Raw genomic sequence first — 27,692 nt, 5'->3', positions numbered from 1 at the left:
TACTTATCTGATTGCACAGAGCATGCACACTAGAATCACACAGGAATCACGCATAGCACGCAGTCTGTAAAAATCTAACCCAGGCCCTGAGCTCCCCCTCCCTGGACCGCCTGCAGCACTGGAGCCAATCCCACTTTTCTGCGCCCACTCCAGGTTTTGCGAGCAGGATGGGAATGCCAGCCCTTCTCCCTAATGGGCCAATCAGCCCCGGAGAAAGCGCAGATCATTTTACTGCCTTGAAACTAGTCTGAAGCGCAGCGGTGCGGGGGGGAGACCGAGGCTAGCTCAGACCCTGTGTGCATCGCTGCGGCAGGCGGCTTCCTAAATGTAGGTGGACTGGAGGACAGCCTCAGCTCAGCTCCTCGCACTCAGCCCGAAGACGGGAAATGTCCCCAGGCTCCGGACAGCTGTGAGGGGCCCGCGAGAGGAACGGAGCCCGCGGCTGCGCGCGGGACCTTTCACGCGCGCGCCTTCAATGTGCTCTCAGTGACCGGGGATTTTGTGCTGCGTCGTTCCTAGCGCTGCCTTTGTAAGGTAAGGAACGGTCTGTGTAATTGTGTGTGCTGCGTGTATATATATCTAAATGTATAGAAAAAAATGGTGATGGGGTCGGAAAGAGATCCGTCTTGGTGGGGGGAGGGAGGGGTGCAGCGGAATGCAGGGCGCCGTGTGAAGAAAGTCTCATGAGACCTAATTAGTTTAACGGGGGCCAGGAGGCGACGTGTAAATTAACCAGGGAGGGGAGGGGTCGGGTCTGACTTACAGCCCTGCAGGCTCAGCTTTGACAAATTCCCAAAAGGTCAGACAACATTGCCACAACTTTGCGCTGTATCAACAGCAGCTGAGCGGCGTCGTCTGAGCTGTAGGTGCAGCTTTAAATCTTTTCAAGGGGCTCCCTGAACCCACATATCCTTCTATTTTCCGCACCCCATTTCACCAAGTGGTTTATTTATTTTGAGGAGCCAAGGGTGGGAGAGGGGGTGGGTGCACATGGAGTGGGAGCGGCTCGGTGTCCTGCTGGAATCGGGATTCGCACATACTGTGCTGTTTAATGACCGCCCTCTGCTCCAAGCTGAGCAACAATATAATTCGGGCCGGGGAGATAAATATAACTTGTTGCAGCCGCCTGCTAGAACCGGCGCGGGGGCAGGCTGGGCAGTCCAAGTCCCGCACAGAAAAGCGATGCGGATGGTTTAACTAAACATCAATATGCTTGTGTGAGCGCCTCGAGTGGAGCTGCGGTGCTAATCTGCGACACTTGCACGGAATCCCGCCTGCAGCACCTGACCACATATCGTGTGATTCTTGGAAAAGTCCTGTGTTTAAGAAATATGCGTCATGTAATTTGGGAAGTAAATATGCGTCATGTAATCTGTAAAGCATGTCTGTCAATGCCATGAAACATACACGAATATGCATGTAAATGTTTTGAACATACAAACACTGCTATCTCCTCGCACTTTCCAGAGTCTTGTCTCGTGGGTTATGCTGCATTTTTAGAGGGGTGGGGGTGGGGGGGGGGGGGGTCTGTGTAAATGAAGCCTTCTCTAAAAGTGTGTCGAGGCTTTAGGACAAGCCGGGGGCTGAGAGACGGGTGAGAGTTTCCGAATGTTTGCCCCATCAGCCTCCAGATGTGTGGGCTCAGCTGTTGCCTGTCACTTGGGTGACAACTGGTCTTTCCTCAGTGAGCCTGTGCTTTCTTCATTATCCTCGTCTAGGTGTCAGTGTTTCTCTTTTCCCCCCTATTATCCCGAGTGTGCCTGGGTCCCGTGGGAGCGGGCAGCCGTGTTTGGCCAGGCTCAGACCTCCACTCTCTGTAGACTTTACTTTTAGCTTCGAGTGCAGCAACTGCGCCCTGAAGGCCCCTCCAGGAGGGATTCCGCGCTGAAAGGGCCACGCGGTATTTGCAAAGCCTTTTCTGTCAAACAATGTTCCTGCCACCCCGTGTGCTAAGCAGGGAGCCGAGGACTGAGACTTAAACAACCGACTCTTATTTTCGGCTCCTCTGGTGGGAGGTACAAGGCCTGGCCCAAGACAGGAATCTGCCGCTGAGCCCCAGCTGGGGACTGGTGAAGAAAAACAAGGTGTGCTGTGGGACCAGGGTAGTTCTTAAAGTCACAGATGGGGGGGGGGGGGGGGGGGTGTAGCGTCAATGCGAGGGGGAGGGGCTCCTACTATGCCCACCACCGGTGACAAGCGCACAGTGGGCTCAGCTTCGACTTCGAGGCGCTGAAATCTGCCAGATATCGAAATCTGCCCATTTCCCAGACCAATATGTAAATGGTTAGAAGGGGAAGGGGGGGGGGGGGGTGTAGCCTTACTGCTAGAGCAGCCGACCTTGGAGCTAGGGAGCCTCAGCGTCGACTCAGCATCCTGTGATTCTGGGCAAATTACTTAATCTTCCCGCGCCTACCAAATAATAAGTGTGTCCTTATGGAACATAACTGGTACTTGTGTAAAGCGCTCCAGTGCCTTCGGGTCGTCGAGTTGGCGCTAAATCTGCAAAAAAAATGAAGGTGCAAGCACGGGGAGCTGCGGGTGGAGGCATACTTATGCAACTACACCCCCACCATTTTAAGTAAGGGGTACTTCAGAGGCCTCAGACTAAGGAAAGGAATCTGCCCTGACCCTAGCTGGGGACTGCCCAAAGCAAAACGGGGCACTCGCCGGCACAAGGTTATGGTACATGTCAGAAACACATGGGGGTCCGCACGGTTTACCCCGAGGATTATCAGGGCCGCCGCGCATATTCCCCAGATTAAGGAGAAGGTGCGGAGGCTGGTGGCCACGCCCCCACCAGCCCCGGGTACCAGGGGCACGAGAGACAGTGAATGCAGAGTGTGTTGACAATTACACTTGTTTCAGTTATCGGGAAAGCCGCTCGGTGTTTCGGTTCCAGCAGTGACAGTCGCCCGGGGTAAATCAATTGCTTCTTAGACCTTTTTTCCGCTCAAATGGAAACGGCAATTCATTCCGCCGGTGACAGATCCAATCAGTTCTGCCAGCAAAAGCCAAGGCTGCGAGAGCAGTTTATCATGTTTATATTCAAGGGTCCTGAAGCCGCTGCCGTCCTGAACCATGGAGGGGGCTGGAATGAGCCCCGCGGGGTCACCCGCATGAAATGCAGTGTCGTCTGGGAGGAAGGAGGGGCGTGCGGGGTTAATAGCTCAACTATTAAAACGAGAGTCAAAGGCGATGGGGGGCGGTCATTTTTATTCAAATATAACCCGAGGTAGGAAGGACTAACCGAAGAAGACTGCAAGCCTATTTGTAAAAGATGGGGGAGAAGGGGTGCATGTGATTTATGACTTGAAAGACATGACATTTAGCCATTTTCAATTGTTATGCTCCCATCAACCTTTGAGAAAAGCGAATTTTTTTGTTCTGTACATTTAAAAATGGTGTTTATTTTGCATGTAATGTCTGTGACGCATCGGCAGATGTTCAAAAACAAATAAGACAGCGATTGGGGTCGTTTTTACTCTGGGCAAACAGCAATAAACCTGTCTTTTAATGAGTTTTTAAGTCAAAACTCAAGGCTTTGTTAAAGCAATAATAGCATAGCGAGTGTCTGCATTCCTTGGAGGCTGCTTATCAGGGCGTCTGGCCCTGGAGCCCGCGAGGCCCTTTTCTTGCAGAAGGACAGAGATTGTATTGATCCCTATTAATAAAGCTTGATCCCTTTTAGTGGCCCTCGGAGCATGTGCCTTTTAAAGCCTTGGCGAGCTCGAGTCTGTTTACTGCTGGGTTATCCAGGTTACTCGGCAGTAATGTGTAACCAAAAAAAAGGCCATTAGCAATAACTAACTTCATTCTGAGGTAATGGCTGGCGGGGGATTGGGAACATGGCAGCTCTTTTCTTTGTGTTTCTTTTTCCGATCGTGAGTTTGTGTGGCTGTGTGCCTGCGTGCATACACCCCTGTGGCGCAAAGCTGAGCATCACTGCCTTAAATCGAAGTGTTATTGACTTGTTCAGTCGAGTATGCGCGATTTGTCTCGGGGTGCGTTGGAGATTGAAATGTTTCGTTTCCCATTTTCCGTGCATTCCAGCTCTGAGCTCGGAGTCCCATGGGGAGCGGCCCCTGACCTCTAAGTATCACCAGACGCAGAGCAAATGCTGCAGAGCCAGGTCGGGGCACCAAACGGAAGGCCCAACCTTCACTTACAGCCGGAAATTCGTAGTGCGCGCGCATTAGGACATTATTGGCTTCATCTGACATGCTGAGATAGGCCTTTCCTGCGCCTAAGAGTAATAACAACAACTACTGGTAACATACACGCGCATGCGCTGGATCTCTCATGGTGTGTAATGCAGAGTTATTGTGTCTAACTAACCTACCTCCCAGATTTAAGTTTCATACATCATCTTTTTTGGCCCCAAACCACAGGGACCGTTTTATGTAAGGAATGCCATCATTTATCTAAAAAAAAGCCCGTTTATTCAGATGCACTTGTAGATTTTGCGAATTGTTGGTGTGAGGTTTTGTGATAGAATGCTGTTTTTTTAACCCACTTATTGCTGAAAATGAGGATTGGCAAAATATAAACTTCTGTCCGTTTTACATGTAATAAATAATCACGAAGTGTCTGTCAAGGCCGTTTCATGATTACATGCTGCATGAGTGTTTTTTAAATGTGTTTTCTGCTTAGTGTTTGGAGAATGCTTCTGGTACTCTGAACTGGAGAATGTAGTGTGACATTACTTAACGCAGCAGCAGTATATAGTGTGTGGGCGTTGACTGCACATGGTCTTGTTTTGGCACCATTTCCTTGAGTACAGCCCCTTTCCCCCTTATGGAAGATAATAGTGTTCAGTTTCTCACGCTCCGTCAAACCATGACCTCTCTTTTTAGATTGCCACCATGTGCCTGCATACTGTTTATAAATCAAACCAGGTATACCTCCAGGTTGACATATGGTCAGTCCAGTTGCTTTTTGTTTTCCGCACCCAAGACTGCCACATCCTACCAACTAATCACCCTCCCACTTGGGTTCACTCAAAATAAGTGACCATAGGTGAAAGCAATCCTTCAAACAGCTGAAGGTAGGAATTACTTTAGATCAGTCTATTAACCATAATGTTTCACATAGAAATTGTGCATCAGGAAGCGAACTTAACCCAGTGTGTGTCTCTGAGCCCCCAGGTTCCTAGCATGTCCTTCAAGGCCTATTACATTTTACTCTCTTGTGATCTGTCTTATTTCACACTGAAGAATAATTTTCACTTATGGATGTAGACGATTTACCCACAGCCAAAACAACCACTCCAGAAAAAATGAGAATTTCTGGAACTTTTATGATACATTTGGTCATTTTGATTTGACATATTTGGTTACAACTGCATGGCTCTCTGTGATTACCTGTAATTCAGATGGGTGTTTATGAAGCACAAAGGCACCCATACGTACCTAGGTGGTGCCTGCGCCTGATAACTCTCCCTGTTGGCAAGGAAAAGTTGTCTGGTGTTACTAACCTCTGTAGTTAGGTGGTAACATGGCAGTCTCTGAAACGGGCTGATATCTAGTCTGGCCAAAGTCAAATGGGTTTGAGAACCGGACATGCCTTTTTTAAAACCATAAATACGCTCCGTTCCAATTGAGTACATTGCATTGGCTCTTATGGGGCAGGGACAGTAAATGAGTGTCTAGTCTGTTGCTATTATCTAACTGGAAAACTTATGCGCGGTGCCTGCCAGTTTGAAACCTTTGATGCACTTTGGGTACAGCAGTATTAAATCATGGTGATGATCCATTTCAAAAGTGTACCCCCTCCTCCCATTTTGTAGGTCTAAAGTTTTTTTTTTTAACTGAGAAACTAATCCTTACGTGGTCAAGTTCTAATGATGTGATAAAATGGCAGAAATGCAAATGGCCATTAGATCCACCAGCCTCTGCATTTGGTCAGCCCTGCTATCATACCTTTCTCCCTGGGTGAGTTACGGACCATCCTTGAAGCCCGAGGGTTATGCACTGAAGGTAGCCCGCCTTTTTGTCAGTTTCCTTGTAAGAGGAGGGTGAACTTCTACACAGTGATCCACTGGCCTGCAATGCCTCACCCCTGAGACTGTTTTCATTTCCCCCAGTGGGAACCTCCAGAGCTTGAAATGCTGGTGGTGAGTTTTCCTAGGAAGGTCGAGAAAGTAGCAGCGTTGAAGATTCAGCGATAGCATGCACACGCGCTCATGATCTGATACCCCATGCTCATGACCCGATACCACATGTGTGGTGCAGAACCATTAGGGCTGAGGGCTCAGGAGTGGTGTGAGATGTTCTGTCTTGCCGAAACCATTGGTGAGCCTCATCGTCCAGCTGCAGATTTTCAGTCTGTGATCAACATTGAGACTGAAATTAGCGTCCAATGCCTGTACCATCCATCCCCCGGAATAAAGGAGTGTTTGGCACATACTCACTCTCCATGGCACTCCTGTGCCGCTGTCCTCTTCCCAGGACTGGTACCAACACAAGGAGGACTTGCTGTGTATTGGTTGAAGAGGATATCCATCTGACTGGTCATGGGACGGCTTACAATGTGAACAGACCTTGCTCAGGGCCAACAACCCTTTTCTGGTATGTCAGCCCTTCTTGTGCCCATCGGGGTCTCATTCAGATGAGCGAGGGTTAAGCCCTGTGACTGTCTTTCCACCTGGAGAGGTCGAAATGTCCCAGTGTCTAATTCTCCATATGAAATAACTAAAGTACTTAAAAGTCTGTCTTCCTGGCTGCACTAAGCACGCAAATCAAGCCTGTCTATAGCAGTCTAAGTATGTTCACTTAGTTGGCGTTCGCTGTTAAAGTGTGAGCTGTGCTTGCTAAAGCAAGCCTCACTTTTTTGTGCTTCTTGCCACAGTTGTACTTTCCAAATAAGAGTCCGATATCTAGTTCTGTGAATGAACAACTATATTGTGGGTGTTGCTTTTCTGAGCATTAGCGTCGGAGCATTATTATTAATTGTTTTTCATGTCTGGACTGTGACAGTACAGCTTTCAAACATACCTATGTCTAAGAATATTATTTAGATCGGGCTTTGGGCCCACCCCTTCAAACCACTGGCTTTCAATAATAAGGCTCTTTCAGCTATTGGATTGAGACTTTGTCAGTCTAGTCTTGGCTCAACCAAGTGCAGTATTTGTCTCTCGCTTAATGCTAATGGCTATGTGAGTATATCGTTCCAATTCAACTTGAATGCTTGCATTAAACTGTATGAGGGACTACTTTACAACTATAGTTAACCCTGTCAAGCCCTGCTGGCTCCTTCTCGCCTTTCTTGATCCAATAAAGTAATGCTCTATGCTTTGGCACATTAAACCCAGACCTATTGGGTTTGCCAATGCTTGTCTCTTATCTTCATGCTTTTTCTGGCAAGTAATAACAGTATCACTTCCTGTCTGGGCCTATATCCGTCCATTTTGGTTATTCTTTTATCTGATTCCAACTGGCTGTTAGCCACAATACCACACTGCCAGTTCTATGATGGAATGACTCCTGCAATTACTGTGCATGTCTTTACAAGGCAGCGGTCACAACGCAGTACCGTTACTACTCTTTACTTTTTCCACGCATGTTTTTACAAGGAATATGCCTTCACCACACATGCCTTTACACCAAATTTCATTGTAAAGGCATGACTAGTAAAGGCATATGCATGGCAAAGGTTACGTGTGGGAACAGTACCAGCTTTATAACCTCTGGCACCCGCCAGGGCCCCTCACATACACCAAGCCCGATACCCCACCTCAAGCCATGAAAACTATCCCACTCCCAGCCAAGAAACCTAAAACCGGCCTACCAGGCATAAAACACTTCAGCCTCTCGCCCGGAGTCCTAAAAAACGCCCCCAGCCCTGCAAACTACCCTGAGCCCTAAAACCAGCCTACCAGACCTAAAAACACCTCCGCCCCCTACCCTGAGCCCTCCGTCCCCCAACTATGAAAACTACTCACCAAGTCGCATCTCAATCCCTTTGGTGTACCAACAACTTTTTTTTTAATCTCCAACACCTCCCATCCCCCGGCCATTTGCTTCGAGCCTAGAGCACTGACTACCTTTACCATACATGTGCCTTAACAAGGAAAATCATTGTCAATACATGCATGGTAAAGGAACATGTGTGGTAACACCAAGCGTGGCAACGGTATGTTTGGTTGAGACAAGATGGTGAATGCTGTTCTTCCTATCCCGTCCCCTCCCCCACTGCCATATATCACTTCTGTATACTGGCCAGGAGATCAATCATTTATTATGTTTTACCAATATCTATTAGCTGTCCAGTTCCATGTAGACGTGGCTCAGTAGAATCACCCTAGCAAGTCTTTTCATGATATTTTCGTATTTATTCTGAAAAAGTACAAACATTATTATTTGATTGTACTTCATATGACTGTCGATCTGTTGTGCTTTTTCCATATCGTAACCGCATACTTTAATTTGGTGTTGACTTCCACATCATTTGGTCAGGATAGCCAGAGCACTTGCCATAACTGTTTCTTGCACAATTCTTGGTAACCCAATTCAAATAAATGTAAAATGTTGCCCCATTTCTTTCTACTTTTTAATACATGAATGGTCATCTTCGCTGGTGCTAGGATAATGTATTTGATTGGATGTTATAGTGTTGTATCACCTTTTTTTAATTTGATCTGTACAGTGTTCTGAAGTATCAAAGTCTAGGGTGGAGAGTGGCAGGAATCTAGTTGTCCACAGGGCGCAACCTCCATGAGATATTCCTTACCTGCTGTTATCTAGTCAAAGGTTATTCTGAAGGCCTCAAATGTAAGAGTTCCCTGAAGAAGAAATAGTTGGGTTCTACCCTCCTGTTCAGATACAGAGCCTTCCACTGCTTTGGGCATTGAACCTATAGGGTTTGGACTCTGTGCTTTGGTGATGTGGTGTGCTGTGTCTGACTGGAGAGTCTTGTTTGGGGTGTAGTTGGGGGGACTGCAGGTACCCTGGGATTTTCTCAGTATGCTACAAGTGCCATACAGAGAACTTCAAAGCCAGTGAGGTGTAATAACTGTTTCTATTGTAAGGGGCACAAATGCCATTCCATGTGTAGACCCTTTGTCAATTGTATTGTACACGGGAGCAATGATATACAACCATTCACTCTAGTGAAGGAGGCTATGTAGTTTGAGCGCCAAACCAGGATGCAAGTCATTGTTTTTGTGCCCATAATGCACTGGGTGTGACCACTTTGTATTTCATGAGTCATTTTTTAGTGATCTGTGAGCTCTTGAGAAGAAATAGTTGGTAATAACAATTTTCATAAGTTATATTACATTATGGTGATGTCATGGCAAATTTAACTCCCTGCCCCCCCCCCCCCTAAATCACCCTAATCTGATCACTTTAGTATTTGCAAAGACTACACAACGTTTTCCCAGAAACTATTCTTTCCGTAGGTCTGCTGTCGTAGAGAAAACTTCGCTGAGCATGAAAGACACAGAACCGTTCCTCCAGGGGTCCCTGATATTCTGTTCTATGGTCTTCGTGCTGGCTTTCGGAGTGCATTAAAATCACTTATCGCTGGCCCCTCTTGGGCTGTCCAATGATCTTCAAAATAGACTGACATATCTGTTTTTCCTAGTGCTATTTTCTTTTTGGGCAGGAGGGGTTTTTGAAGGCCTGCAGGCGCATTTGTAATGTCAGGAGACGGCTGTCCAAGCCAAGAAACACACTGGATGGAGCACTCTCGGGTATCTGTAAGCGAGAGAGCGGTTGTCCCGTTCTTCTTCTTGGCATGAGTCCTATAGTTAAGGGTTGGGGTGAAGGGAGCAGTTCCAGATGACATATGAATCCAACACCGAGTTTTTTTCCATAATGGAATTTGCCCTGTCCAATTTAATAGCGTTCTAGTACGACACAACACATAAGAAGTAAAAGCGTCTTTACCCGCAGAGTGAGGCATGGCCGTGAGTCCATTCCAAGATGGAACCTCTCGCACCATGATGGTCGCGCTAGGCAAGCTCGAGACACCCACGAGCAGCACAGACCCTAAAACCAAACGGGCAACACAAGCCTGCGCAGTTAAGTTTTCGTGTTATTAAGCTATTCTGTCATGTCTTGGAGGTTTCCTCGAATTGGTGATTTGTAGCACTCCACCACCCCATGTGCTGTATTTGCACACAGTATACTTCTTGGGGAGTAGTGGGATAGGGAGTTTGGGGGGGTTCCGTTGAAGGCTTCTCAAGGTTTCTTGGAGAGGAGATACTGCGTTTCAAATCGCAGACCGACCCTGGCTCACACCCCGTGCTTCCAGCCGCCATTTCCTTATCTGGGGCACGCATCCCACAGCTCACAATTACGGGCCTCTGACTCCAGCAACAGTTCTCTTTGAACCCGGTCCAATCGCGCAAATTATTGGCCGCGCAAAACATGTGTTTGCCAAATAGCATTTCCAAGGGCATTACAAGAATTCGCCTGTGTTCCTTTTCATTTCAGTAAAGGCTTCTTGGTTACCAGTCGTGTCTTTATTTTTTTTAATCTATATATCACTGGTGCCATGTTATTTGTTTGTTCCAAGTTGGTCTACGTTTATGAATGGGCCACAGATTCAAGTCCTATCATTATCAGGCCAGCCCTCATGTGTATCGCTGTAAATAAAGAAGCTAATGTACCCATGGAAAGCGCGCCACGCTTTAGTGCCAGCTTCTTAAAACGAGTTAAAACACAACATTGATATGAAGTACATCTGCAGCGCGTGTTGCCTGTCTGGAAGCTAAATAACGAATTCCATGCTGCTGGCCTTTCGTTTTAAGCCAAACTCTAGAATAAACTTGTTTTAGGAAAGGGAGTGCTAAACCATTTTCTTAGGTAAAACCTAAATCCAGAGAAAATTGCAGAGACCGCAGTCAAAATACATTAATCTTCAAAGAAGGGCTGTGCGGGTGAGTGAGTTGCACGGGTCTCCTCCCAGTCGTATGGCTCTGCACCTGCATGGCGCGAGGGCTGACATCTGCCCTAACACTTGGTGAGTAGAAGCCTACTGCCAGGTTGTGCACGCTCTACAAAGAATCTATTTGTTCTGCATCTGAAAAATGATGTACAAATGCAAATCCTTACCCTCCCGACTGGTGCAATTTGAGGGGCTTGCATGCATCTGCCGTTGATCTATTTCTGGAAGTTATGTCCCTAGGAGTCTCAAAATATCTATTGTCTCTATAGAGCGTTTTGTGTTCTTCTGCAGCCTAAGTGGATGAGTGTCGCCCGTGAAGTGTGGCTTCAGGGAGAAGTTGCTGTGTGTGAGCGTTTTTTAGTTTTGTTTGCATGGCTAGAGGAGGATGCTGTTCGCTACTGCGTGACTGTGGGACATGCTGCTGGTTGTTGCATGGCTGTGTGTGGGGAATGCTGCTGGTTGAGTGTTTGCGTGAGGATTTTGGTGGTTATTGCTTGGGTATGTGTGATGGGAGCTGATGTTGGTTGTTGCATACCTGAGGTACATGCTTTGTGGTGTGTGAGGGTCCGGCCCGCCTGAGAGGGATTAAGGCGGCCTAGCTAGCTCAGTGTGGGCCCACCAGCTGAGCATGCCAGCACCTGCTCTCATTCCTTGCCCATTTGTTAAAAAGCACAAGGATTTTGCGTCTGTAGCTGTGGAACCTTTATTACATCAGTGTGTCAGTCTACATGTAAGCTGCTTCGATCGCAGGAAATAGGCGGGCTTGATTACAACCCAGAATAGTATTCTGCCATCCTTCGGCTCCATCAGTGTGCCCAGGGACAGGGGTCTCTACTCGCAACCACAGTTCTTTCTTCATCTGACAGTGACTATATTGTTAAGCTGCACGTTTGGTTGTGTTAAAGATAGGGGGAGACAAACTTGGCAGAAACATTTTTGTGTTGATTAGAATGTCCCCCTCCACCTGGGGAGCCCTTCTGGGTTTGCTCTATGATCTGATTTAGTGTCCATTGGGAGTACAGGCCTAGGGTAATGTAACCCTTCTGAGGTAAAATCCGGATTTTAAGTGGATGCAAACAGTGTGAGGTGGATCTCTAAAAGGGTGTGCCCCATATAATTAAGGGTGTATAATTCCTTGTCCTCAACCCCCCCAAGAAATCCGTTATTCCTCCTGTCTTAGACTCTATCCCTCTGGAAAGAGTCAAAGAATTCGATTATTTAGGAATACGCCTCAGCGATACCATGACCTGGAAAGCTCACCACCAGAAGGTATTTCTGACTCACAAAAGGGCTACTGGAGCCTTGCTTAAAGAGCAGCGAGCCTCATCTTTAAAACCAATAGGGGCACTGATTGATATCTATAGAGCAAGGGTTGTGAGCGCAGCCCTGTATGGGGCTGAACTGTGGGGTTTACAGAGAGTTGATACCCTGGCCCATCTCGAAAACAACTTTCATAAAGATCTGATGAGGCTACCTCACAGTACCCCCACAATCCCTCTCTTGTTAGATACAGGCACACGCCCAATTTGTGAGCAAGCAAAATTGCGTCCCTTGCTACTCTGGTCTCGGATATGGAATGTCCCTGAACTCTGTAGCTATGCGGATGCCCTAAGAGATCTTTTGTCGCTCCCAGGCTGTAATAAGGTACCCTGGTTGAGGGAAGTCAAACTTCTGCTCTACGAGCTGGGTTTGGGAGATGCCTGGGTCAACAAAACCGCACCCCCCAAACAGTTACTTAAGAAGGTGTATTGGCTCTGGGTAGATAATAAGCGAATGACTAACCCCAACCATTGTAAATCTGTCGTCCAGTTCTTGCTAGTTAAGGAGTTACCTTATAGGGAACCCTATCTGGACCAAATTCATAACTCTGGAGACAGATCGCTGTATTTTAAGTTTAGGGTGGGTGTGCTCCCTTTAGGACTATTCACTTCCTCTTGGAACCCTCCGCATCAAACGCTCCCTTATTGCCCATTTTGTGATACAAAGGTCGAATCTGTCGCCCATTTTTTGTTTGAGTGTGGAATTTATGCAGCGCCAAGATCGAAATGGCTGAAGCCCCTGTGTAAGACTTTGGGAACAAGGTCACATGTTGAAGCCCTACGCTTATTGCGCTCAGATGCACGCCCGTTTTTTGCATGTTGCATGGTGAAATTCTTAGGTTGGGCTTGGCGCTTAAGAACTTCAAGGTTGTTGCTGCTCCAGTAAGTGTCCCTTGATAAAACTAAATTTCATGCTGGTGTATATATGGAAAAGGTTATTATTATCTGCACACTTGTTTTTAACGCTTTTATCCCTTGAATCTTAAAGCATTATACTGTATATTCTGTATTGTTTTTATTTGATGTTGTACTGCTTTTATGATGCGTACTGTATCGAAATAAAGTTATTACTACTACTAATAATTAAGGGTGTGGTTTAAATACGTAAACGAAATTTGTGCAATTCCCTACAGTGTACCACCGGGCTGGTATTTTGGTGCAAGATTAAGTAAAACATGTGAAATATAAAAAGAAAATAAACCACTGATATGGATTACCTTAATGTTTTTATGTTACTTGTTCAGAACTCAATCGGTGTTATTTGCCGGTCAAGTTAAGGAAATTTAAAATTCAATGTCTGTTTTAAATTACTGTTCTGGGTCTGAGACCCTGAGGACCCGCCACACTTAAAGCCCTGGGCAGAGGTCAGTAGTACTGCAGCATCCTAGAGGCAAAGAACTAGGCAACTGCAACTGACCTTGGCAGAGCACTATGGTATTGCAACTGGCCTGGAAATGGGGGGAGGGGGGCTGCAAATGCCCCGAGGTAGAGGACTGAATTAATGCAACTGGAGCGAAGTAGAAGTCTGGAGTACTTCAAGTGGATTGGGTTAGAAGTCTACAGCACTCTACCCTGCCTGGGTAGAGGAGTGGGGTGCTGCACCAAGCCTAGGGTGGAAGATGATAGTGCTGCACTCAGGCTGAGGAAGAAAACTATGGTACTCCAATCAGCCTCAGCTCTCTGCTGCTTTTTTGCTAGGTTCAAGCTATAGACACAAAATTGCCAGGGCTCCTTTGGGTTCCCAGTCCGGCCCTGAACCCCAGTTCTCAATTTGTAAAAGAACGAGGGCTGATGCCTAAAGCTCTCCTGCGAAGCCCGTAGCCACTGCAATTAAATGTTGGTGTGCCCAATACCGATGACCTGTAATCTAGAATCTACTTAATGACTCGTTAATCCGTCACCAGGCACTATATCCCTTTATTTCACTCGTGCAGGTTGCCGATTTTTCCCTTTGTGATAGTTTTTCCATCTTACTTTTGCTCAATTTTTTCTACTTTGTTTGTTTTTCCCTCGCTTGCTCTTGGTAAACGTCTGACGCAGAAAAATACGTCCCAGTCTCCAAACATTAGTGTCAGTGGTCCCTCACCAGCTGAAATTAGGCACCGATGCAGCCGTTGGGTAGAATGTAGTCTAGCAAACAGCTTGGGTTGGAGTACTGGGGTACTGTAGTCAATCAGGGTAGAGTACTCCGGTAGTGTAATAACCTAGGATAAACGATGGGAGGACTGCAACCAGTTTGGAGGTAGAAGAGTGGTCTACTGTAAGTAGGTTGGGGTAAAGGACTAGCGCAGTGCATCCAACAAGGGCATGGAGTGGAGTGGCTCACTGGTTAGAGGCGGCAGACCCGGAGGCAGGAGTCGGCCCGGGACCAGGGTTCAATTCCTGGCGCGGCAGGGTCGTGGGCCAGGGTCAGCAGACTCGATAGTTCTCGCCTCGGTGCCTACTCTAATCAGGGGTCCCACTCGGCAACTCTGGGCATTAGCTTGCCTAATCTCCACAACGGCTCCATCAAAGCCGGGGATGCCTGGCTCCAACTTGGGGACTCCCAGTAGGGACCATCCCACAGGGAAAGCCAGGACGGGTTTCCCAACGGTATACCGCGCCAGGATACTCTGGTAGTAATTGTGCGCGTTACAAAACAGCATATAACATAACATAACATTGAGGACTGGGCTACTGCAGTCAAGCTCTCCATCAATATAAGCCACTGAAAATATCAGCCCTTCTGCTTTGTTTTAAGGATTCATAGCAGTAGGGGTTGCTACTGGTGGGGGGTGGTGGGGTGGGGGGGGAAGGTGAAAGGTCTGTGATACATGTTTTTTTTTAAAAAAAGGGCTTAACTTTAACGGCTGACTGCCTCCTCTCCCGTGCTTCTTCATCTTTATGCCCCGGCCAGGAGCAGGAAGCACCCAGACACACAGGCTCCCCTGAGCCAATCGCAACACTGCAATGCAGCGTTGTGATTGGTCTGAGCACAATGGATCGGCGCTGAGACTGGAACAGGGAGCCTGTACATGTTCCTCGCCAGGCTGTGTAAAGCATGCTGGTAGGAACATGCAAAGTGCGCATGAACTGTTTGGTCGGCCCAAGAGAGCCGGACTAACAGTTCATACTCACTTAAGTAGTGCACAGCACTCCTCCCTTGCTCTGGCCAGCCCTGCCCCGCCACTGACTGCAATAGGGAAAATAAAATGATAATAAATATGTTATAATAATTGTATTTTTCCTTTTGAGTCGTGGTGCGACACTCCTCCGCCTTAGCAGAGGAGCTGCCACTTAATCATAGGTTGGCATGTACTTTCATGCATCGCTGTTTCCCTTTTTTGTATTTATTAAATAAATTCAGCTCTTATAGGTCATAAAAGGGACATTATTCACTGTAGGTTGCTCACCAATCAGCCAAGCATTTGATCATCTTCTGTAAATGTGAATCACAAATCTTTCATGGAAAGAGATTCTGGCGAGTGAATGGCAACCACCTTCTTTCCGAACCTTTTCTGCCTAATGGCCATATTGAAAAGTTAATAATAGCCGCCACCCCTGCAGCCAGTAACAGGCTCCCTCCCTGAAGGTAATAACATTGGAGACCCATATCTGCAAACTTGGATATGACTAAATGTTTCAAGTTTGCGCGCCTGGAGGTGAACTGCAGGCAGCAGATGTTTATGTTTCATCATATACAAATCCTTAAGCTCCTTCTATAGAGCTAAACAGCTTGGCAGGCCACCGGCCAACAAATTGTCCTCCAAGTCTGCCAGAGTTTCACATTCACCAGACATTCCACCACACTGTACTGGAAACAAACTTGGGACTTGGAAATTTGAAGCTTTATCTCTGCTCTGTGCCGACCAGCCATCTGACATGCAAGCCCTCATGAAAAGCGTCCATTGATGTGCAGAATGCACGGGTGTCCTAATTGGGACGCCATAGGGGCGACAGAGACCACCGTCAGAAAATGGCGTCCTGTGCAGAGCCCTGATTGTGTTACATCTGCCATCTTCTGTAACCTGGCTACATCAATGTCTATGTAGCCACTAAAAATGTATTAAAGTGCGTGTGTAATGACGTTTGGCTGGCTTGCGCTGCTGGGTGTGGTGATTGGTCGGCTGAATGATGAGGTACTCGCCGACTAGGTCAGCAGTGACCTCACCCTGTCTGACCTCCCATCTTCCTCGAAGCTGCTAGTGCAGGATTCCTTATGCATCTGCGTTACGCTACAGGCCTGGGCCGGAAGGTTCGCGGTTTTGAACTACACTGTGCCTTTGAAAGGCAGAAACAGCTGCAGCGCTACATGCCACTTTTATGATGCTTCTAATTACCATCTTTGAGCGGGGAGTGGGGGGAGGGGGGGGGGGGTGAATGTAATTCCAGAACCTCCTAATATGACTAAAACATACCTCTGAAAAAGAAGTCCTTGAGATATTATTAACTCGCAATCATAAATGTGTCTGAAAAGAAACCTTGCACCGTTGAACCGCAGCTAATTCAAATAAATCAACATAGTTCCCCATTGGTTCTGACGCATGGTAGCAGCCTGTCTAAAGCTGTCGACACTGACGTAAGAAGTCGAGAGTTGTGGGAGAGGGAGGGTCATTGCTTGTGGCCCATCTTTTCCTGCACATTAGTTATGTTACGAAGATTTCTATAGGGCTATTCGACCATTAGTAGGACTTTACAGTGCTTTGGAGTTCAGTCCCTAGTTTCAAGGATTCTGTCAGGCTGGAGTCTGTTTTCTGGTGGTTTGAGTTGGATCCATCAGTAGTGTGGGTGTGGCCATCAAACTGTTTTTGTGCCTGTTTGTTCACATGAGCTGGGGTCCTTCTGCAAGTATGTTTCTGGGGTAATTGAGGGTATGGAGTATTTTTCGGATCAACCAAATGCCTTCAAATCAGGCCAGCAGTGGGGTGCGTGTGGTTTAGTGTGTTACGGCGTGTTTTATGAAGGTTGGAGTGCTGTTTCGAGCCCTGTAAGTTCCACTTCTATGGTACCTCTAACCTGTGTTGAATGTGCTAATTACTTTGACTAATGCTTTCTGTTTGCCACTCTGATGGTGATTTTTTATTGTGGTTGTTTATGCCATGAACTCAGTAGTACCTATGTGGAAAGTCTACACTGTGTTTAATGTGTGCTTGGCGTCTAATCTGTTCTGTTGACTGTGTCCGTAACCATAATGCAGTGGTTGCCATAGTGCCAATGTCAGCTGGATCCAACCCATGCTGGTGCCAGAGGTCTTTCACAGTCCTCCTACTTTGCAGCAGCCCTGCTTGGCATTCACAGCTTTTGACCTCTAGACAGATTGTGTCCTTAAGCAATGTAAACAATCTACTGTGTGTGGTGTGTTTCAAAAACAAAAAAACATTTTTTTTTATTATAATTCTGGGACCCCTGGTTAGATGTAGTGAAATATCTTGGACATAACGAAATCAAGAGCCCAATTTCTCCATCCCGCTTCCCTGCATTCCCTCAGTGCTCCTCTTACCCTTGAACATCCAAAGACCTCTACTGCCTGCTAGAGGATACTATCACCTACCATCCGCTCCCTCACCCCTTGTAATACCTCGAGCAACTCCACTGCATCAGTCTTTACACCCTTGCTTCAGAGAAGAGGGTCCAGCAGGCTGTGCTCCCTCTCAACCTAAAAGCCCTGTCCCTAGCCATGTGTTTATAGCCCCTAATGGGAAGCCCTGACTTGCAACAGAATCCCAGGCAACTGAAAAGGTCTGGCAGGTTTACCATCTTTTCCCCAGTGTTGGGTGCAATTTTCAATCCTTAAGCAGAATGTCTTTTTTTGTTTTTGTTTTTTGTTTATTTTGTTGTAGGTTTGCACCCAGAAGCCACTGCAGGGCACAGCAGTTTAATTCAGTAGTAGTCATTCCATAGGCACTAGAGAGACATATGTTGCCCTAGAGCGAATACAGGTCAGTGTTGAGGTGGTTATAGCTGCCCAAGTGCCTGGGGATCGAGTAACGATTTGCTCACCTGCCTGAACTTCAGCTCTTGACCTGAGGGTGTGTGAGGCTTCTGCTCCACTGACGTCATCAATCTACCTACCAGATGGCGCTGTCCATGTTACCTAATGGTGGATTTGTTAGCATTTTGTATCCTATTGTGGTAACTATTGCAGGCATAAGTGGGGCATGCGCATCGGTAGCCCTCAGGAACTGGGCAAAGAGCGTACACTTTCTTTTCACTTGAAACCAGTGGACTGTTTTGAAGGCTGCTTTATCATAGTCTGTTTTCCTATGGCTGGTTTAATTGAGCATTCATGACCGGTTTATTTTATATCTACGACATACTAAAGGGAATAACAGAAGTCTAGTGTTCTTAAGTCTTAAGTTTTCCAAATAGTAGGCACCTCGGGTTCAGAGCTGTCTGTGCAGGACTTTCCTCAGTTTATATTTTAGAAATGCTCCCCGTTGTTAATCTACTGTTGGAGGGTACTTCAAAGTTACATAATTTGTTTATTGGGTATGTAATGCTGCTTTAGTGGACGAAGCAGAAGGAAATGCTCAGAGCGGATTGTTTCCTTATGAGAATAATCGGTTTATATGCGACACAGGAAGCATTAGTTCTCGGGTCTGATGGACATTCTGATCTCCTTCCTTGATAGTGGACGTGTCCGCTTACATTATCCATTGCTCTTAGATCTGGTCATCTGCAGAATTCTGCCTTGCAGACTGAAAGCTCATCCTGTCATCGGTACATGTACGCCCTGAACAGTGGGAAGGTTAACACAGTCTGTAGTTTTCTTTGTGGTGGTGTGATGAAGACATAACCATAACATGTCTACAACTATTTGTGCGAGCATATTAAGCAATCCATTGTACAGTAGGGACAAAATGGAGTGTTTGGGGGTGGATGGGGTATTATCAGGGCCACTGGAATTATGCAATGTTGCAACATTTCCCTCCTAATTATGGATTTACCACATTTGCCACATAAGCAATCATCTGCTGCATAATTTGCAGATTGTGACCAAAAAAAAGTTTCTAGCTCAAATGGATCAAAAGATACTAATTTGCTGTGCAGGAGAAGACAATTCACAAAGAATGACTGTTCACCTTTAAGTTGCATATTGCTGTATTTGGGCGTTAAACTAGTACTAATAAGGTGAAATCTTTGTCCAGACAGCGTTAAGGTGTAAAAATGGCTAAATAATGAACTGATACTACCACAAAATGTGCTGCTTTATACCGCTTAATTTTCATTTTTTTGCTGCATAACTCCAATTGGGCGAGATATTATATAGAAGAGAAGGAACATCTTGTAACGTTTACAGGAAAGGAGAGGGTGAGCTGGGGGCAGGAAGGCTGCCATAGCTCATTTTCTGATATTTCCTTGGATAGCATAGTGCCTCCTAGGTCAATTGCTTAAGAGGATGCTAAGAGCTCATACTAGCTTACAGAGAAAACGCATTCCAAATGTATGGCTTGCAAGTGGCTCACCTACAACCACACAGGTGTTTACACCTTGAGGCCTACGGCAGTGACAATGGGAAACGCTGACACTGTACATATTGATGTTTTGGCTCAATATGAGAGGCTATCATCTGCCTATCCCATCACATCCTGCTCCTGTCACTGAACGAATTATCTAACTGACCGGTTGCTAATTGGATGAGAGCAGACTGACCACTTCCTTTGAGAAACGTAGGTCTATCTTCAGGTTGTAGCCTAATTCAAAAGCGCCTAAGATGTTTAAATAATCTGTAGTGTGCTTTAATTTATAAGCACTGTTTATGAATGTTGTGGTTTCCAAAATACACCTTGGTAGAAAATAGCCTGCCTTCATTCACATAATCTTCACATCGCGTGTTGAAGAACATTATTGCTAGCTAGTATTCCTCCTTTTAAAACCAAGGCTGCTGTTTGTATCTGTCATCAGTGCTTGGCATTTTCTTGGTGCTTCTCTTTTGAGGAGCAGCTGTATTGTTTTCTTACATGCTGCTCTTAGGCATCCTCGTGTGAAAGTGAGCACAAGTTCAGTAGTCCTACCTCTAAGAGGATTCCCTATGAATGGGACATTTTTTCGGGGGGGGGGGGGGGGGGGGGCTCTTATCTGTATTAATTGTAACTACTGTAATCCATTGGCTCATTTTAAGAGCAGCTAAACTTTACTTTACAAAATGGGCGGGATCTTCTTTAAAATGTCTTTTCCTCTTAGGATGCACACAGAGCATCTGACTGCCTCCCTTCACTTTTGCACCCAAGGACACCATATGCTTTTGTAGAATCATCCCTCAGCCCCAGGCTGTTCAACATCTACATGACTCCCATTGCAGAAGTCATCCGATTCCCACTGACTCCATATAATCTAACAAGCCGACAACACTCAACTCATCCTCTCCCTCACCAAGGACCTCTTCAACGCCAAAACCAACTTCTGAAATGCCATGACTGATGTAGCTAAATGGATGAGGGACAGCTGCCTCAAACTCAACTTTGGACAGAACAGAAGTAATGAACACCCACGTCAACAGACCATGCATGCAACCTCAACCTCAACCTCAACCTCAACATCAACCTCAACATCAACCTCCACATCATCCTCAACAGCCAACTAACCATGAAATGACAAGTTAACCCAATTGCCTCCTCTTACTTCCACATCCTTTGCTTGCTCTGCAGAATCTTCAGATGGATCCCAATCAACATCAGAAAGACTGTAATGCAGGCCCTCGTCAACAGCTGCCTCGATTATGGCAATGCTATCGACGCCGGAATCTCCACCCAGCTCCTCAAAAGACTCCAGACCATACAGAACACCATGGCCAAACTCATCATAGACCTCCCTGTGCGGACCCACATCACACCCACCTTAGAAACTTGCACTGGCTACCCATTCAGAAGAGACGTCAGTTCAAGATCCTCAGGCACTAATACAAGGCCCTTTACATTTAAGGATCTTCCTAAATCAACCATCGACTGAAATTCCACCTACCCTCAAGAGACCTGCGACCTGCCTCTCTCACCCTCTCACCCCCCGCATCCTTTGCACCTGCAGTGGGGGCAGCTCCTTGTCCTATATTGCGGCCAAGACCTGGAATGCCCTGCCCCTCCACCTCCATACAGCACTTTCCCTGGCAGGCTTCAGAAAGCTCAAGACCTGGCTTTCAACAGAGACTAGCACCCTCAGTGCCCACATACCCCCTACCGGTGACAGTGCTTGTGCTATACAAATGCTGATGGTTGATTGTAACTCCAAGAGTAGTGTTCCTTTGATGCACGGAATCTCAATATAGTTTGATCTCTAGTTCATGCACATGCAAGTTTTTACGTTGGGCCTAAATTATCCCTTACTCTTCTGCAGCAGAGCAAAACACCAACACCAACTCCATGAATATGCTGCTACACGTGCATCACTTCAGCTACCCTACTGCTGTATTATGCAATACTTACTGTGCAAAACTTGACCCTTAATGAGCGGCAACCATGCACAATAGGACTACAAAACTACAACTGCAGAATTACCTGGACTGCTTTTTGCCCTGTGAACGCTGCCGTTGGGCTTCGTTTGACTGCGACTTTGCCCGCCCGCCTCCCGCTTTCAGACACACTCACTGGCGGTGGAGCGCGGCGCTGAGGCAGGAAACTGCGTTTCCCATCAACCCCAGCGGCACCGGCCGCGTCAGTTTCGCGCCAGGAGGCGCAGAAATACGGAGACACCCCGGCCGAGGGGGTGTTGCTGCAGAATTACCTGGACTGCTTTTTGCCCTGTGAACGCTGCTGTTGGGCTTCGTTTGACTGCGACTTTGCCCGCCCGCCTCCCGCTTTCAGACACACTCACTGGCGGTGGAGCGCGGCGCTGAGGCAGGAAACTACGTTTCCCATCAACCCCAGCGGCACCGGCCGCGTCAGTTTCGCGCCAGGAGGCGCAGAAATACGGAGACACCCCCGCCTCGCGGGACGCGAGCGGGACGCCGGGCTAAGCCCGGGCAAAGGGCGGGCCCTCTGTGGCCCTCAGAGGCCGAGGTAGGCCGGGCTGGGCCCCGTTATTTACATTTTCATTTAAACTCCCATACGTCTCATTATTTGGTCCGATTGAAGTGAGCACCAACTTTACATGAACGCTGGCTGTAATTATTTTATTCCACATTTTACCATTGTGTATATTTAACTTGTAACCACTCTCATATTGGAATATTCCATTCTCACAAACGACGTAGGTGTGGGAAGCCTGCTGTAAAAGATGACTAAAAAACTTCGCTCCGGTAGAATGGTGGGAGGAAGAACCTGTGCCAAAACAAAATCAAATCCCTTGAGAAATAAATCAGTGAACAACCAGCTGCTAAAGGGTCAATGCCAGCTTTTTGAATTATGGGAAAAACCGGTGGATAAACCCCTATTGACCGGTGGAAATGATACCACAGCCCAAAACAACCAAGAGGTCTATACCCAAGCCGTGGATATCAACGTTCTTCCTGTAATCTCTGAACCATCACAGATGATACTCACTGACACTCCTTGTATTGTGCACTCTGAGGAGGGTAGGGTTGTTGATCTTTTTGCACTCTCTTTTAAAGACAATTTAGTTAATAACTCTGTCCCTCTTTTGGAGTCACCCCTGAATAGTATGGATGGGCAGGCCTCACTACCCCTCTCTATCGACCTCGAACTCTGTGGCCGCTATGTGAAACCTGACAGCCCGGATGCTCCGAAAATTAATAAACCCTTGGGAGGGGCGACCCCATCTGGGCTCCAACTCTATAGTAGTACCCCCCTCTGTAAACAAACAAGGTATGTCTGATCTACTAAGTACTTCTAGGAGTCCGATTCTCAATCTTTTGGGCAGTTGTCCTACAGTCGGGGCTGGAGACAAACCTTTATCGGAATCCCTTATAGCTTTGGAACACTTGTTAGCTTCTATTCTGTTTCTACTGGGGAAATTTGTAGGCAGCTCGGACTGCATCTTGGACTCTGTCACAAAAATCCTGGAAAATTTAGTGCAAAAAGCACCGGAAAAGAAGAACACCCCATTCTTCTCGCATACCACTAACCTGAACAAGGGTCTATGTGCCCTGGTACGATGGGTTGCTTCTCTCGCCAGAGCTGAACCGGGGACAATGAGAGCTTTACTGAAAAGTGAATTATTAGGCAACTTTAAAGAGTTTTCACTACTTGTAAAGAACTTCAGAAGAGCTGTGACTCTTCTGAGGTTAGATGAAAGTACCCTGTTCCTGCACTCGCAAGTACAACTAAAAATCCTGCTAAAAACAGGCATCGTGGGAACTATGCTTTCTAACTGATAAGAACGTAATACAAGGAAAAGGGGGTTGTGATCTTCTCCTTAACTCATATGTTGCCAAAAAAGCACTAAACTATGTTTTATGGAACTTACCCCATGGTATTAGAAGATTCTGGTTCCTTCTTCGTTATGACCTATTGCCATTAAATGTACTTCTTTCCAAATGGCATGGTTCATCTAACATGTGCAATTTTTGTAATGCAAGTATACAGGACCGTATGCATGTTCTGTTGATCTGCCCTGCACTTCGCACTTTGCGCCTTAAATGGCTAAAACCTATCTGTCTTCGCTTAGGTATATCTAATGTAAATATCTTTGTGCAATCCTTATATTGGCCCCCAAATGAAATGTTCTGCTTCTATATTTTTAAATTTTTTAAAGGATTTTTAGATATTTATTAATGTTATTTAGTTACTGTGCCAGCATTTCTTTTTTTAGTGCTTACTTTCATGAATGATTTATGGACTTGAATGACATATGTATTTGGAATATTTTGACTGTAGTCGTAATTGTTTGAATTTGTTGTACGTCTTTTATGTGGCCCTCGATGAGAGCCAAAACATAATAAACTTTGAACTTTACAACTGTTCTACACCAACTCTCCATTATGTAACTGGTATTTGGAAAAGCAACCTAGCAGTTATCCCACTACAACAATACAGTGGTATCACATCAAACACCAACACTGCAATATTACTTATTTGCAAGAGTTTTCAATAACTAAAGTGCTTTTACAATACACTACAACCACTGCATCAAGGCTACAAAAGTACACCTCGAGTCCCAGAGTGATGTGATGCCTGGTGTCCAGTTGCCCTCCTAGGCTTGAAATACACAACCTACTAGAGCTTTGCCCACTAAAAAGTGACATGTATTGCATTTGTCAAAAGCCTATTTCAAGTAGCTCTTAATACCAGCAGTAAGCCTGTTTCAAGCACTCCCGATGTGGGCAGATGCAGAAACTGAGGCGCGGGTGATGGTCATTTACCCAGGGTCACACAGTGATGTAGAGTGGGCAAGGAAGGACAAGAGTCTGGGCCTCTAGGATCCATAGTCTGCAATTTAGCCTGTATGCCACTTCAGATCCAGGAACAGAGAATGTGGACAAGTGCGAGAGGAGAATTGCACACCAAAAAAGGAAATCTCTGTGCAAGCCCATGGCATCCTGAGAGCGTTGCAAAGACGTAAGCTCTGACCACATGACACATGACATTTATGCATTTTACTGCGCAAATGCGCAAGATATTTCTGTCTGGTGCACCCTATGTTGGAAAACATTCTCAATTCGTTATGAACTGCCAAGGCAGTGACCAAGAGCGCTTGCTAACAAGTGTTTACCAAATCCCATTTTTGTTGCATAAAGAAGCAGCTAGGTCCCACAGGCCAGACTCCACACACAAGCGTCGTTGGTGTGACATTGAAAGCTGGCCAATGAAGCGGCTTGTCCATACTCTGAGGTAGGTTGCCTTACCCTGCTACAGCGACATCTGCTGCAGCACTCCGGACTCCTGGTAAGCAGAGGCCATCCATCACGCGCGGGCTTGGCTTTGCATTCTGAAGAGAAGTCTGCGGCGAAAAAGCAGATTAAAAACAACTGATTTTCGCTTAACCTTTCACCGGGTAGAACATTCTTGGTTTGCAGAAGTCAAATGTTGGTCTCCAGGGAATCGGGGTCCATCCCAGTCTGTCTGGATCCTGCCGCCCCTCCTCGCGCCCCCCCATGCATGTCGTAGAAAGGATGCTGCTCGCAGCTGGTTTAAGTGTCTGTTCATAAGGCATTGGATGGAAGCCGCCAAGAGACGGTGGGTGAGGGACGAGGTAACTGGAGTTCTCTGAGGGGGGGGGGGGGGGCGTTACAGAATTATTTTAATCCCAGAAGAGCTGTTGGTGCTATTATCCGTGTGTTTGGAACACTTGGTATAGAGACTACTTGTATTTATTAAATTTATTTCACTGAGCTTACTGTATGATACCACTATCATACTTGAGAGAACCATACACTACAGAACCTTACCTACTACCCCTGAAGAACAAACTGTGTGGTGTAGAGCTGCAGTAGAATATTGTACTACGCTTGGGTCAGTGTAGCACATGCATCATTACCACACATGGATTTATAAAGAGTTTTTACAACACAAATGCTGTTACAACGCATATGTTTTTACAACGCATATGCCTTTTACTATTAAAATGTAGTTGTAAAGACATGGTTACTAAAGACTTATGCGTGGAAATATTTACCACGCACGTATAAACCCCTTATCCGCTTCATAGATACCACTCTAATAATAGTAAACACAATTTCCAATGCATATGCTGACCTCTACACTGGTAAATACACCCACACAGATACCCACTGGCTGCACATTTTTTTAATTTTATTTTTATTTTTAAAGTTTTGTATAGCGCTAGCTAGACCCGTAGGTATCGGAGCGCTTCACATACATATTGCGCAAAGCCGAAGGGCCTTACATTACCTAGAAGGCTGACAGTAAGTAAGCAAACCACATATAAAAAATACAGTATGAACAATAAATAACTGTGCAACGGAGGGGGAGAGAAAAAAAAGAAAAACAAGGTGATTAGCATAGCCGTTCGCCAAGAATCCTTGAATGGGAGTCAACTCGGGATATTGAGGTCTAGGTTAGTTGATGTTGTTCAGGAAAGTATTTACTAAGGAGATGGAGTTTGAGGTCTCTTTTGAAACAAGAGAAGGAGGGGATCTGAGGACTCCGGGAGATACTAACTTGCATTCCTATTTACACTAACAAACCGCAGACATCTATCTACGCACATATATGCATTTACCAACACCACACCCATCAATCCATAAAATCACATGCACAGCATGTCAACACGCATACCTTTACCTAATAGCAAACATATATTGCTAATCACAATATTTATTTCACCACACACCTTGTAACATTAACACAAGCACTGACAGCTGAACACACACAACCACGCTTAAACCCACACAACCGATCTTAAACCCACAAGGTAACCAGGAGCACAGAGGAACGCAACAGCACTTATAACATAGCTACAGGCGAGATGTGGCGCCCTTACAGCCGCACAGCAGTAATCTTTCCCTGCATTTACCACCGTATTAGAGGTCCCAAGATGGACTGGAGAAAAGCTTAGTAGGCGGCTTTAGCACTTGTACGCAGGTGTCACCCTACTGTTACAGTACGAGCCACGGTGCTCAAGGGGGCGGGATAGAGTGGGGTACAGGAAACAGCGATGTCTGACGTAATTAAAGCCGGGTGGCTTTCCGTAGTCGAGCGCGCCGCAGAAGCTATACATATTCTATGTATAGATCTATGTTGTGCCTGGCATCAGCTCAACTGACAAGTCCAGGCAATTGCATTGTACTTACCTTTAAAAGATTTACCATGCATATTCCTTTACCATTCATGCCTTTTAGAATGAAATTAGTTGAAAAGGCATGCGTAGTAAAGGCATATTTGTGGTAAAGGTTTCGTGGTAGTGGGCATGCATGGTAAATGCATGTTCATTAAGAAGGATTTGTGTTAATGGTAATGCGTAGTTATGACCACATTCAAATGGCTGTTTCCCAGCCCGGGTAGTGGGGGCTCAAATCAGTCCCCCTAGTTGGGGCAGGAAGAGGCCTTGTGCTAACCCTGTTGTGGGCGCCTGCAAACCCAGAAAATTCTGTTCTGCAAAATGTGATATTGGAACATTTAACTAAACCCAAGCACAAATGAACAGCTTAATTTGTGTAGTACTTTAAGTCTTGGGTACACAAGTTCATCCCAGACCACAAGTAAGGTCCATAAAGGATTCGTAAAGGGCACAATTTAGAAAGTGAAAAAGCAATTAAGGACAATAAACGACTCGGAAGAATCTACTGTGGGAATAAATGAGAAATGAGAAAGCATTAGAAAATGTATCTTCTGACCACATTTCATAGTGAAATAACTTTATGAACTGTTCAGGGTAAGGAAGTTAAAGCACACAAGTTGCGTGCCAAAAGATAAGGATTTCTTTAAGCTGACATGGTGATGACCATATCAGAATGTCGGGGGGCGGGGGGGGGGGGGGGGGAGCTAGTTAAGCGGTTCCTGAAGAGTTTAATGTGGGGAGGAAAGGGCTGGCCTTTCATACTGCAGTCAGATAGACCTCGCGGGCCAGAGGCAATTTCACAACGCCCTCTCTGTGGTCAGTGCGGACATGACTGTCCACTCCCAAGCGAAGCATAAATGAGTCACGAAGACT

General features: G+C 46.2%; 1 protein-coding gene across 1 annotated transcript in view; it reads left to right on the top strand.

Annotated features, from left to right (window-relative positions):
* Positions 1-52: 52 nt before the first annotated feature.
* Positions 53-27,692, top strand: part of PRICKLE1 (prickle planar cell polarity protein 1) — a 147,365-nt gene continuing 119,725 nt past the window's right edge. Inside the window, exon 1 of the mRNA XM_086919503.1 lies at positions 53-534. The gene's annotated coding sequence lies outside the window, so the exon portion shown is untranslated. The remainder of the gene's footprint in view (positions 535-27,692) is intronic.

The sequence above is a fragment of the Lissotriton vulgaris genome, chromosome 1_1 (assembly GCF_964263255.1).
Source record: "Lissotriton vulgaris chromosome 1_1, aLisVul1.2, whole genome shotgun sequence".
NCBI lineage: Eukaryota > Metazoa > Chordata > Amphibia > Caudata > Salamandridae > Lissotriton > Lissotriton vulgaris.
Note: the sequence above shows the minus strand (reverse complement) of the source record. Positions and strands in the feature narration are given on the sequence as shown.